The following is a 12,548-nucleotide window of genomic DNA, read 5'->3' on the forward strand; positions in this document are numbered from 1 at the left end:
CATTATGGATATCACAGTGGCAGAAACTATGTCCAAATCAACAACAAAAGATCACAAAATACATTTTCATATTCATAAGGTTGTCAATGCAACTGAGAAAATTCAGCATAGTGAAGAAGAAACATGTATTAGTTTTTTATTGCTGCCCTGACAAATCACCATATGCTTGTCTTAAAACAAAATCTATTTAATATCTCACAGTTTTGTAGATACAGATCCGTGGGCTTGGCTCAATTCTTTGCTCATGGTCTCCCAAGACCAAAATCGAGGTAATCAAGGCTGGGCCCATATTTGGAAGCTCTGGGGGAGAGAATCACCTCATAAGCAAGCTCATTCAGATTATTGGCAGAATCCAGTTTCTAGTACATATAGGACCATAGGACCAAGGTATCTGTTTCCTTTATAGTTATTGTCAAATCATTGCCCTCAAGAGCTCCTAGTCACCCACAATTCTGCTCTTCTCACTCTCTTCACCTTCAAACCAACAATGGTCTGTCAAATCCATTTTGCACTTTGGATCTCTTTTACTTTCTCTTCTGTGCATCTGGAGAAAGTCCTTTGCTTTTTAAGGGCTCGTGTGATTAGGTCAGACCCACGTGGATGATCTCCTGTATTTAAGGCCAACTGTACCATATAACATAACACTGTCAAGGGAGTCATGGCTCTTCACAACATTCACGGGTTCCAGCAGTTAAGGTGTGGAATCTTGGGGACCATCTCTAGAAATTTAGTATACTGACATAATTTATTCTGAGTATGGTTTACAAAGAGTGGGGGAACAAGTAAAGCACTATTCTGTAAGACAATATTTAATTTTTGACAGGTAATGTAGAGGCATATTTCCTTGAAATGCTGGTAACATAGGAATATATACACAAATTATAAGTTCAGAAAACATTGAACCAGTTATAAAGAAAATCATCCTCAATGTTACTTCTCTCATGTTTAAATGCAACAAAGGTACTTGTAAAGACCTTTGAAATTACAGATTCTATGTCTATACTCCTAAAGACAACAAAAAATTATTTCAATTTTAACTTAGGAATTTCAGTTTAGTTAAAACATAACTATGTAGTATTACATATTTAATGTCTTTCACATCTTCTCTGGTTCCCATTTTTAACTGTCAAATTGGCCAAATTCTTATGTACCTAGATCTAAAAGGCAGTGGGAGGAAAGGACGGCTTACTGGAGGCGCACTAAAGGTGATGCTAGAATTACCATCATCACAGTTGTCCCTACCAATTTCCTCTTTGTTGTCACAATGAGGGAAGTAGTGAAACTTTTCAGGGAATTGTAGATTAGAACATGGAAAACAACAAAACCGGCCATTACAGACGCCTGGAGTAGTGTAAACAGCAGCCCTTAATATAAACAATAACCTGCATGTTTACATGCCTTCAGGCACACCCCGCCCATGGTGCCTGAATCCCGCCAGCCCCTCCCCCATGGTTCTATAGCTCAGAGGCTGAGCTTAGGTGGGGTTGGAAGTGCCCTAGAATGGCTCTTTGTTGGTTTTCCCTCATGCTAGAGCCTAGTGTTGCTGTGAAGCAAAGTGCTATTGAATTTTCTCACTCAGGCAGAACACTCAACAGGAAGGAAGGAAGCGGCCATTCTTTCTGGTCCTATTGTCTGACCACCCGGCTTAAGCAATCAAACAGCTCTGCGGCCATAGCTGGGTGCTTACAAGCCTGTTAAGTTATTTTTTTTTTTCCCTGGTAGGCGCTAGGGAAGGGGCCAGCGATGGATGGAAACTGGCTCTTTATGGTTTTCAGTAATTTTGGGTACAGTCTGATGGCATCTTTTCATGGCTCACTCTCAGGTTCTCATTTTCTAATAGCAAAGTGAAAAGAGAGTCAGCCTGAGTGAAAATGTACACATTTTGGAAGTGAGGTAGCTAAAGACTGGGCTTTGTCTATAAATGTATTATGAAAATAGGAAAAAGTACACATTTTATATCACTAATAAATTTGGATATTGGTCATCTTTTCTTAAAAAATTAATAAAGACCCTACCTTGTTTGTTTCACAATGTTAGTGTAATAATCGTGTAAATAACTACTTAGAAAAATATTTCATAATTCTAATATGCAATATCAGTAATCTTCTGAGGAAAACATGTCTAGTTAAAATAAATATCCAACATGAAAAAGAAAATGATAAAGCTAAGGGTTACAAAATAAAAATAATAATTTTTATCATTCTAAATGATCAACAGCTGCCTTCAAAGTTTAAAAAGTTTCTACAGAAAACTATACCTTTGAAATTTCCATAAGAAGACAGTTAGTAGAAATCTATCTTTTGCAGACAATGCTAGTAGAGTAAAACATTTTTTCTTCTAAGCATAACTCTCAATTTCTAAGTATAGCTTTAAAATGTATTTATTAAAAGACCAAAACCTCATATGATTATTATTCTTTTACATATTAATTTTAGGGAAAAATGAACATTTAAAAATAAAAATAAAAATTTGAAGCATAACTATAGTTAAGTTTTGTGGGGGAAATGATGCCTTTATTAAAATGAGCTTTAACTTAAAACTTTTTTTAAAACAAGAGTCCTAAGTAATATAATGATTACAGTATTTCTGAGGAAACTCAGAAGTCATGCAGAGTTTAAAATATCTTGGGTTATTTGGGGACTGTCTGATAGACTCTGAGGAAACTATGCTAATAATAACTTTTAACCCTGAAGTGTTGGAGAATTGCAGTAGCTTTTGAGGAGTGAGTCAGTCATCAAGGCTGGTGATGTCCTCTAAGGAATACACTAAGGAAATATTTTTATTTAATTTGGAAGAATTTTTTCTTTCTAGGGACCCAATGTCAGAGTATATCTATGGCTAGTTTTTCATCTAGAGTCCTAGGGTCGAGAGCAGAGCCCTGGGGGGCATAATGAGACATAACCTGGTGATCTTGGAGCCTTTGCTCTTGGATTTGCCACTTTTGGAAGTTGAGTAACGGTGCTCAGCTCTTCTTGGCTGTGTTTGCTATTCTTCTCAATAGCAATTTAGCATTTGGCTCTGTCAGCGTAGTTTTCCCAAGTAGGAGTCAAAAGCAGTTCTTCTTTAGAGAAAGATTGAGGACCCTTGAGTGGAGAATCTGTTTCATCCTGCTGCTTCAGGATATCCTGATTTTAAAGCCAGGGCTCCCAGAACTATGACAAGAGCTCTCAAAAGATGACAGCCAGATAGGGATTTGGAGAGAAGAATAATCTCTCAAATGTAGGGTAGGCTTAGATAGTCCCTTGTGCTATGATTTATAGGTTGGAGAGCATCCAACCCTCAACATTTTTTTTACCCACTTAACCCAGTGTCAAAACTTCATTGTTTTGAGGTTATTCCTTTGGGTTAAGTCATTCCTTTGGGTTGAAATCACCTCTTCCTTTAGAATGAATTTGTTTTCCAGGCTCTCTTCTTAGGGGTAAGTCAACGTGCAAACAGCAGAGCTTGCAGAGTGCTGAGAGAATTTGCGCTGAAAGGGAGAAAGGTTGCCCAAGACAAAGGAGAGGCATTAAAAATGACAGATTTTCCTTCCTTTACATTTGTGTCTCTCGTCCTTCATCTAATGCTTTATTTGCTCAAGTTTTAGGTGGGAAGATAGAAAAAGAAAGATGATTAGACTGATTGAGATAGAATTATTCTGTTGTGCCATAGACAGGACACATCCTCTTCCCTCGATGTGGAGACTATAGATCAGTTCAGCAACCCAATTGAGAGTGATCTGTGAAACGCTTATGACTTGGTAATTCCATTTCTATTGAATTGCTTTCTTGGCAACTACTTTACACATGATTCACAGGAAGACTGTTTTCAACTTAAGAAACACAACATGAATTCTTTTCATCTTCCATTTCTATTTTTTTAAAAAGCACTTGAGTACTTTCAACTATCTCTTCAGGTAGCTTTATATCATTTTCCCTAAGCAACACACTTGTCTGGAAGCAAGAATAAATTCAACTAAAATAAATTAAATGAAAACATTAGATTGGCTGCTTTAACAGAGATAAAGACAAACCAGCTGCCTCTACCCTATTGCTCCTCCCTCTCAAAGAACTACCAAAACACAACCCAGCTTCCTCTCTTAAGTAAAATCCCAAAATGGTGAGTAGTTCAGGTGGATGAAGTGCCCTGATTCACAAAATTATATAAACATTCTCTCACCTTCATTGGCACTCAACATTCATCCCCCGGACTTTTTACAGGGTTTCTTTCCTCCATCCCCATCTCTTACAACTTCCTAGAACCACTTTCTTTGCTCTGGCTCCCATGCCACAGATCAATGCTAAAAAGTTATGAGAAAGTGTTGACTGAACTGTCAACATTCCTCCTTCTCCTAAAACCTTTTCACTGATAGTTTCTGCTTTGCAACTCTAATTTTCTTGTTTTCTACCTCTTTTATAACTTTTTAGTGCCCAGTCTTGTTCTTGACCCTGTCAGCTGTCATTGAACATGTGTGCTTTGCACATGTTTCCAATATTCAAAAGATTTTCAAATTTTGTTCCTCCTCAGCTTCTCCTCTTTTATACTTCCAATCTGCCAATATATTGAATTTTGTTACAAATTAATGAGAGAAGCGTAATTTTGTATCCTCTCTCCTGACACATATATATACACTACAACACCCAACAGGATCTCCCACCATATACATATACATATATATGATATTTCACTGTTTATTTGCTTTCTCAACATGTGTTCAACTTGATTCTATCCTTTCCTCCTGAACAGCACCATTATAAAATATTTTATGTTCTCCAAAAGAATTCTACATGGAACACAAGTCATAGAACACCATATATATGAATATATAATCTTTTTTCTACATTTTATTTTTTCAGAATAGGATAGCTTTTATGTCTGATGCTTCCTAATCAATATTCATTCTTTCATTTATTAACAAATACTTATCAAATGCCTTCTATGTTCAATGAATTGTGATAATTATTATGGGGAGACAAATATGTGTAACACATAATTGTATGCCTATACAACCCCAAATCAGGCATAATAGGACATAAGAGCAAATAATTTCAATTTAAGAAAGAAAGGATAAATTTACTTATCTCTTCCAAATAAACCATGTTACTTGTATGATGAAAAAAATTCAAAGCATCACTGAGAACTAGGATTTGACATAAATACAGTTAATAGAGTTTCCTGCTTTCTCTAATCATGCTTCTCAACCTGGAATTAAATGTGGAGAAAGTGAATTATGGGAATAATAACAGATTGTGTATCAGAATGACAGAAATAGTGGTGCATCAAGAGACTGGACACCAAGTGAACTAACTATATGACCCACAAAGGGATTGGCATGTTGGAAGACTAAAGAGGGGTTTCTTCAAAGAAGATATACATATAATCAATGAGGACATGAAAATGCCCAACATCATTAGTCAATAGGAAAATGCAAATTGAAACCACAATGAGCTACCACTTTATGCCAGTTAGGATGTTGATAATAAACAAACAAAAAACAAAATGGAAATAAAAAGTGTTCATAAGAAGGTAGAGAAATTGGAACTCTCAAACATTTTTGGTGGGAATTTGTCTCTGTGGAAAACAGTTTGGTGATTTAAAGATAAAACTATCATATAACTTAGCAATGCCACACCTAGGTATATATCCAAAATGATTGAAAACAGGAATTTGAACAGTTATGTGTATGCCCAAGTTCATAGAAGCATTATTCATAATAACCAAAAGGAGAAAATAACCCAGCTGTCCATCAACAGATGAATAGATAAACAAAATCGGGTATATGCTTATAATGGACCATTATTTAGCCTTTAAAAAGAATGAAATTTTGACATATGCTACAACTTCGATGGCTTGACATATGCTTAGTGAAATAAGCCAGGCGTAGAAGGACACATAGGGTTTGCTATCACTTACATGAGGTACTTAGGATAGAAAAATCCATAGAGTCAGAAAGTAGAATAGAGATTACCAGGGGCTGAGAGGGGGTGAGAAGGAGGCATTATTGTTTAACGAGTACAGAGTTTTTGTTGAGAATGATGATAATGTTTTGGTTATAGATAACGGTGATACATAGTTACACAATGGCTAAAATGATAAATATTGTTATATACATATATTTAAACATGAAAAAGTTATAAAATAAAATGAAAACAAAAAAGAACAGATAGGGTTATGGAACAACATATCTAAAAAGAAGGAAAAGCAGATCTCATAGGCTTAAAAGAGAAGGAAAAAATTTTTTAAAAGCTCGATATTATTTTAAACAAAAATTATTCTGTATGTGGTAGGGGCATAGGTCACATAAAAAATGAGTGGAAATAAAATAATTGTAGAATAGTTTTGGGGTGAAATTTCCAATATTGGGTGCAAAAATGAGTATCATAGTGGGCCTTGTAGCTTGAATACTGATGGCTCACAGCTAATCCCTTCTCTAGCCATTGCCCTTGGTGGAGAGCCCAGATGAAATCTGCATGTCATTACTGCTTTATGCAAGGGTACAAAACCCTGGTTCCCTTGTCTTGATTTGGAAGAACTGAAGGACCACCCAACTCCAAACTTCAGGTAGAATTAGTTGAGGTCTCTGTCACACCTGTCATATAGTTTCCATTTCTCCTGCTGCCCAATCCTGCTTCTGTCACTTTACAGGTATTTTTCTCTCATGTGCATAACAATGAACTTCCTGCATGTGAATCTGTTATTCTGGGGATGCAACAAAATCAGAAATTGGGTTGCAATCCTAACCCAGTAAGAACTATACATTTCTTTTGTGATGCACTTAATTTAAAAAATTCAGTTTTGCTGAATACAATTCTGACAGACTAGATTTTATTTTTTAACACAACCATCAACATTAATATATTACCTCTTTTATTCAGCTGATACTTGTTGACTGTCTACTATGTGTAGATTTTGTACCAGGAAAGGAGTCAGATATATGAATTATAAAGTCCAATGCAGTCTATTAAATTATAGGATATCATTACTATTCTACAAACTGTAAACAGTAATTTGCCTCAAAATTTAATGCTATTTAAGGTTGCTACAATTGTCTTTTTTTTTCTAATTCCCGAGGGACAGAATTTTCTGTTAAAATGATCTGCTGTTAGAAAGCTAATAGGAACAGACTTTATCATAGAGATATGATCTAGACAGGCCTAGGGAGATTGAAAAAAATCTTAAGCGCAGAGGACAACAATTATTCGGGTATTACTTTGGCACATTTGTTCATTGTTACCACCAAAACTAAACCTGGACATCATATAATTTTATTCTGGTATCAGGGAAAAATATTAAAAATTTTGTATATTCATTAAAGATATTCGTCAGGACAAATTTCAAACATAATCAAAAATTGATAGAAAAACATAAGCAATCTTCCTATACCTATCAATAAGCTTCCCTTAGGGCCAACATTGTTTCATTTATACCCATATCTGCTTCCCCTCCTCTCACATTCTTTCAAGGCAAGTCTCATCTGTTACATAGTTATACCTGCATGTTTCAATGGTTCTGTGAAAGGTAAGGACTCTGAATGAATACATAGGGGAATATAGTCAGTGTTTGTAAAACTCTGTTAGTGTTTTCTAGAAATCAGAGGCAAGAAAAAGTAGAGTTCATTCTCTGAGTGAAAACTGAAGTCAGTATAAATTCAATATAAAGAATGAAGTTCCGTGTCTGTAGAAGAAATATATATTGAGAGATGTTTGTGAAGCAGTTGCCCAGGAGGTTTAGAAACTTTCCATATCCAATTCATTGAGAACATATTAATGGGATATGGATGGAATGAGATTTGTAGATGTTGAGGGCTGAAGGGTCTCTGGCTCAGTGATGCAGGCAGGTGTTTATGTGGGCCCCTGGAGGACTTCTGGCTATTCCTTGTAGTAAGATAGGAAGATCTAAAGAGTATTAAGCGGAGAAGGGGTGTAATATCACTGCCATGATAAAAGGATTACTCTGGCTGCTGCTATGTTGAAAATGGACTGTAGAGGTTATGGGGAAGGGACATGGACCAGTAAGGATGAAGTTTCTCATACTTCACAGTGCATACAAATCATGGGGAATCTCGTTAAAATTCAGATTCTGTTTCAGCAGATCGAGGATGGAGACTGAGATTCTGTGTTTCTAACAAGCTCCCAGGTGATGCCTATGCTCATGGTGTATAAACCAAACCTTGTTCAGCAAGGAGTTAAGAGATGATTAGAGACATCCAACTGATAGAAAAAGTGGCTCCAAGTGGCAGAGGTGGAAGGTCATGGGGTTGTAAGAAATGGTGGGATGCTGGATTTATTTATTTTTAATGTAACTAACAGGACCCCCCCCACCCCACCCCCATGTTTTGGATATAAAGTATGAGAGAAGACAAGTATAACTCACTACAAAGGTTTTAGCTTGAGACAACTGGAGGGAAGGAGAAACATGTAGAAGGGCAAGTTTTGATAGGAAATCAGAAATTTGATTGTTGACATCTCAATCTTGAGATACCTATTAAACATGCAAATGATGGTGAGTAGGTGATTGGATACAGGAACATGAAGTTCAGGGGTGTGATTGAGATAGGATTTGAAATATATGAGTCTAAATATAGCACATAATGCCATGAGAGTGAAGATCAGTTCGCGAATGAGTGTAGACAGAAATAAAAAGAGATTCTAGGACTGAGTCATGAGACCATACAGTATTTAGGGGGTAGAAAGATAAAAAAGACCTAGCAAAGAAAACAGAAGATGCAGCCCTAAATGAGGAAAACCAAGACAGTGTGTGCCCTAGAAAACTGTGAAATCAGCAAGACAATGATGCAACTAACAAATATCACATCATCAGGCTCAGCCCTAGGTTGTCCCCACAAATTTAAACTTAATTTGGAGCATTTTGATTGAAACTGAACTTTTGATCCATGAAGTTGTTTCAGGGACAGTTTGGGAAGGAGAGATTATGTATTTTATGAAGCTGATTCAGTATCTAAGTATCTATATATCATTTGTACCTAATGAGTTAGTTCATTGAAACTAAACTTCAGTAAATAATTGGTTTGAATACTTTTCTTATTCCTAAAGAAACTGCTTACATTAAATAGTCATATTGACATCACACATAACTTAGAAATAAAACATATTTTTCCTTCCTGGAAACATGTAGCCTTTTAGTATTGTGTATTACATGGTGTGTTAGTACCGATGACCTTGGATTTCTCTTGTCGACTGCTGTGTGATCTTGTGGAGAAACTAATTCCTGTCTTATCTAGGTCACAAAGTGTGGTGGTGACAATGAAATAAGATAACAGATCTCTATAGAGAGACATCAATATTATAGAAGTAAAAAATGTTTATGGAAAAACAGTAGTAAAAGGATCATCTTGACCCAGCTTCTCAGTGTAGGTGATTCGTAAGTGTACTTCACAGAATTAGTATTTTTTTTCTAATGTTTTATGAAGGGCTTGGAGGTGACCATCTTAAAGGTATTTTTCCATTACTTAATCATTTTGACCCATATAAACAACAATTTCACATGGTTCCAGGTAATTCTTCAGGGTTTTTGCTAGTAAGAGAGAAAATATTTCATATTTTAGTGTCAGCAGAGTTTTCCACCATATTCCTAATATAGCAAATAAAATATTTCTAAGTCTTAAATGGGAAGCTTCCATGTTTATTTTCTGTATCCAAAAACAAACTCTCCACTTCTACTGCTGAGTTGGTAAAATTCCATTTAGTGCCCCAAATTTATAATAGGAGGATGGGAAATGAAAGAAGGAAAAGGTGAGCAGTGGCAGCAGCATAAAGTCCACTTCTCTCTCCCTTTATTGCCCTTCCTTGCTCATCTCTTCTCTTCCTTTTTAAAAACAATTTAAACTTTTAACTTTATGTATTCCAGACTAAGAATAGCAAGTTGCAGAAAACAACTGGTGTATGGTCAGGAAAAGCTGTGGCAAAAAACAATTCCAAAATCTCAGTAATTCAACAATGAACACTTTTTCTTTTCCCTTCAGTTTCTCTACACGTTCAAATTGTCCTGCAGAGGACCTTTATTCACAGTGACTGCTCTGAGACTCAGGCTCTTCATTACCTCCTGGCTCTTACTGATGGTTTCTATGTCCTTTTTCATGCTGGTGTATTTCTCAGTAAGTTCCTTGTGGCTTCCCTGGAGTTCTTTATAGTTTTCTTTGAGCTCGCTGAGCTCATTGAGCTTCCCTATAAACATTATTTTGAATTCCATGTCTGAGAGTTTGCTTACCTCTATTTAATTTAGCATTCTTTCTGGGGATTTCTCCTTTCCTTTCAGTGGGGGGTTGTTTCTTTGTCTCCCCATTTTTGTGACTCTTCTTGTTTCCTTCTGCTTCTTAGATTGGTCTGCTTTGACTTCCTGTCTTTGGGTTGTGACTTTCTGCAGTAGAAGACCCGTGGGATTCGGTGGTACAGTCTCCTTGAACTCCTGAACTTGATGTTCTTGGGATGCCCTTTATGCTGTTTATTTGGGATGTCTGGTTGTACTTGGGTTTTGGTTGTTGTTCTATTGCTCTTTGGTGGGTTATTCCCTCCAGCTAGCTGACTGAGAGTCACTCTTCCCACCATGTTTTGTATACTGTTGAGAGACTCAGGCTCATGAAAACACCATCTTGATAGAAGCTTCCATGACCATCAAGGCATTGAGAAAGGAACATCGATAATCACCCATGGGCATTTTTTTTTTCATGGAAATGACAGAGATTACTTCTTCATACATTTCCTTGACCAAACAAGTCATTCTCTGTTCCTAACTTACCATGTGCCTGGAAAAAGGAGCATTAGAATATTTGTGGGCATCCCTAGTAACCATCACTAATATTTGATGAAGCAAGGGGGTGATAATGATGGTTCTTATTTTGTAGATTGTGAGGATTTATATCCCACATAACCATAGAATAAGATCTATTCTATGAATTAAAAATTTAAAAACATTTGATTTAGGCAACAAATATTTTTTTGAGACTAACAACTTACACAGAGACCACGATTGGCTAATATATTGTTTGGGAGACTTAGGTGGAGTCCTTATACCCGAATCTCAGTTAATCCATTCTATTTAAAGTTCATTTTCATATTTACCAAATCATTGATACAGCTAGACAATTTTCATGTTTAAAAAATAATTGACTTTCTTTCATTGATGAAAATAGAGCTTGGAGGGGAAACATCAATTTTATCACTCTGAAGACACACACCTAAAAATTCAGAATATATTTTCCTACCAAAATTTGTTTAAATGGAATATTAAATACTCTTGCAAAGGACTATAGATGATATTTTTATAATATAAATAAAATTACTGAACTTCGCCATGGTCATCCAAGTTTTCAAACAACAATTCTATCAATGAGTTATGTAGATAATAGAAAAGTCATCTCTGTTGTGTGTTCACATAGATATGCCTCTGGAAAACTTTGGTTGGAAGCAATTAAGCCCAGAGCTGGTCAGTATTAGATAGCAGAATGAAGTCAAGTCTGGTCTACACAGAGAAAGTGTCTGGTGGTGAAATACAGCAATTGTGTGTTTCATCCATGTAGCTAATACCAATCTTGATAAAATTTTTTAAAAGGCAGGTTTTTCTCTATGCATTTCTTTTGGATTGAATTATCTTAATAATTGTCCTGACTTTCCACGTCACTTAAGAAGTTCTTTCTAAAACAAAGTTGTGGTTTGGCAAGTAGCCAATCATCTGGACAGTAGAGTAGACAATTCAAGCTATTGCAGTACTTGGGATAGCTGGAAGTTTCTAGACCTGCTTAGAATGGTGACAGTGAAGAACTACAAAACCTTTATACACCTGCAACTTCTGGGTTCAGTTGCTCTGTCTGGACCCCCTTCTGCAATCCCCTTCTAGTCTGATCCTTTTTTTTCAGGTTATGCTAACCCAACGCACATGAGGAACTCTGTGGTCGTAAAATACTCAAATCCCAGAAAAGCTTATTGTTTTTCTGCACTATATGAGATATGGAAGGGCATTCAGATATGTTATAAACACAGTGATTTATAAAACCAAGTTAGAAAATAATAATTTTACTAGATGAAAAATCAAAGATAAACATAACCAGATGTTTAAAAAGAAAAGTTAAGAATCTGACAGTAACAGAATTTTGCTACCTCGAGAGGAGAAAAATCATATTCTCAGGAAGTAAACATTGTATTAAGTATTATTCCCAGAACCTAAAGAAGTTTACAGTAATGTATTTTATTCTCAGAAATTAATAAAAATAAATCACACTATTTCCAGAAAATGCAGTTTAAAATCTGCCTTTGCAGAAAGGAAATACTTTGTTAGCAATTATTACCAAAAGAAGAATTTATTGCCTTGAGTGAAAAACAAAACTGGAAGGTTGAAAAACTTTGGAATCTAGATTTTTCTTTTTCAGCTGACTAAGAAGGATTAAGTGTTCCTAACAATACATTTAGAGACCTTATGAAATTTAAAAATTAACTTTTCAAAGAGAAGAGATCTTTCTTTTTATTGTGCAAGGTTTTTAAACAATGTACAGTTGGAAAAGAAGATCAAATATAGAACAACATTGTTTTACAGATACAATTTTTTATTACCCAAAA

Source organism: Furipterus horrens, unplaced genomic scaffold (genome assembly GCF_987537825.1).
Source record: "Furipterus horrens unplaced genomic scaffold, mFurHor1.1.pri manual_scaffold_12, whole genome shotgun sequence".
Lineage (NCBI taxonomy): Eukaryota > Metazoa > Chordata > Mammalia > Chiroptera > Furipteridae > Furipterus > Furipterus horrens.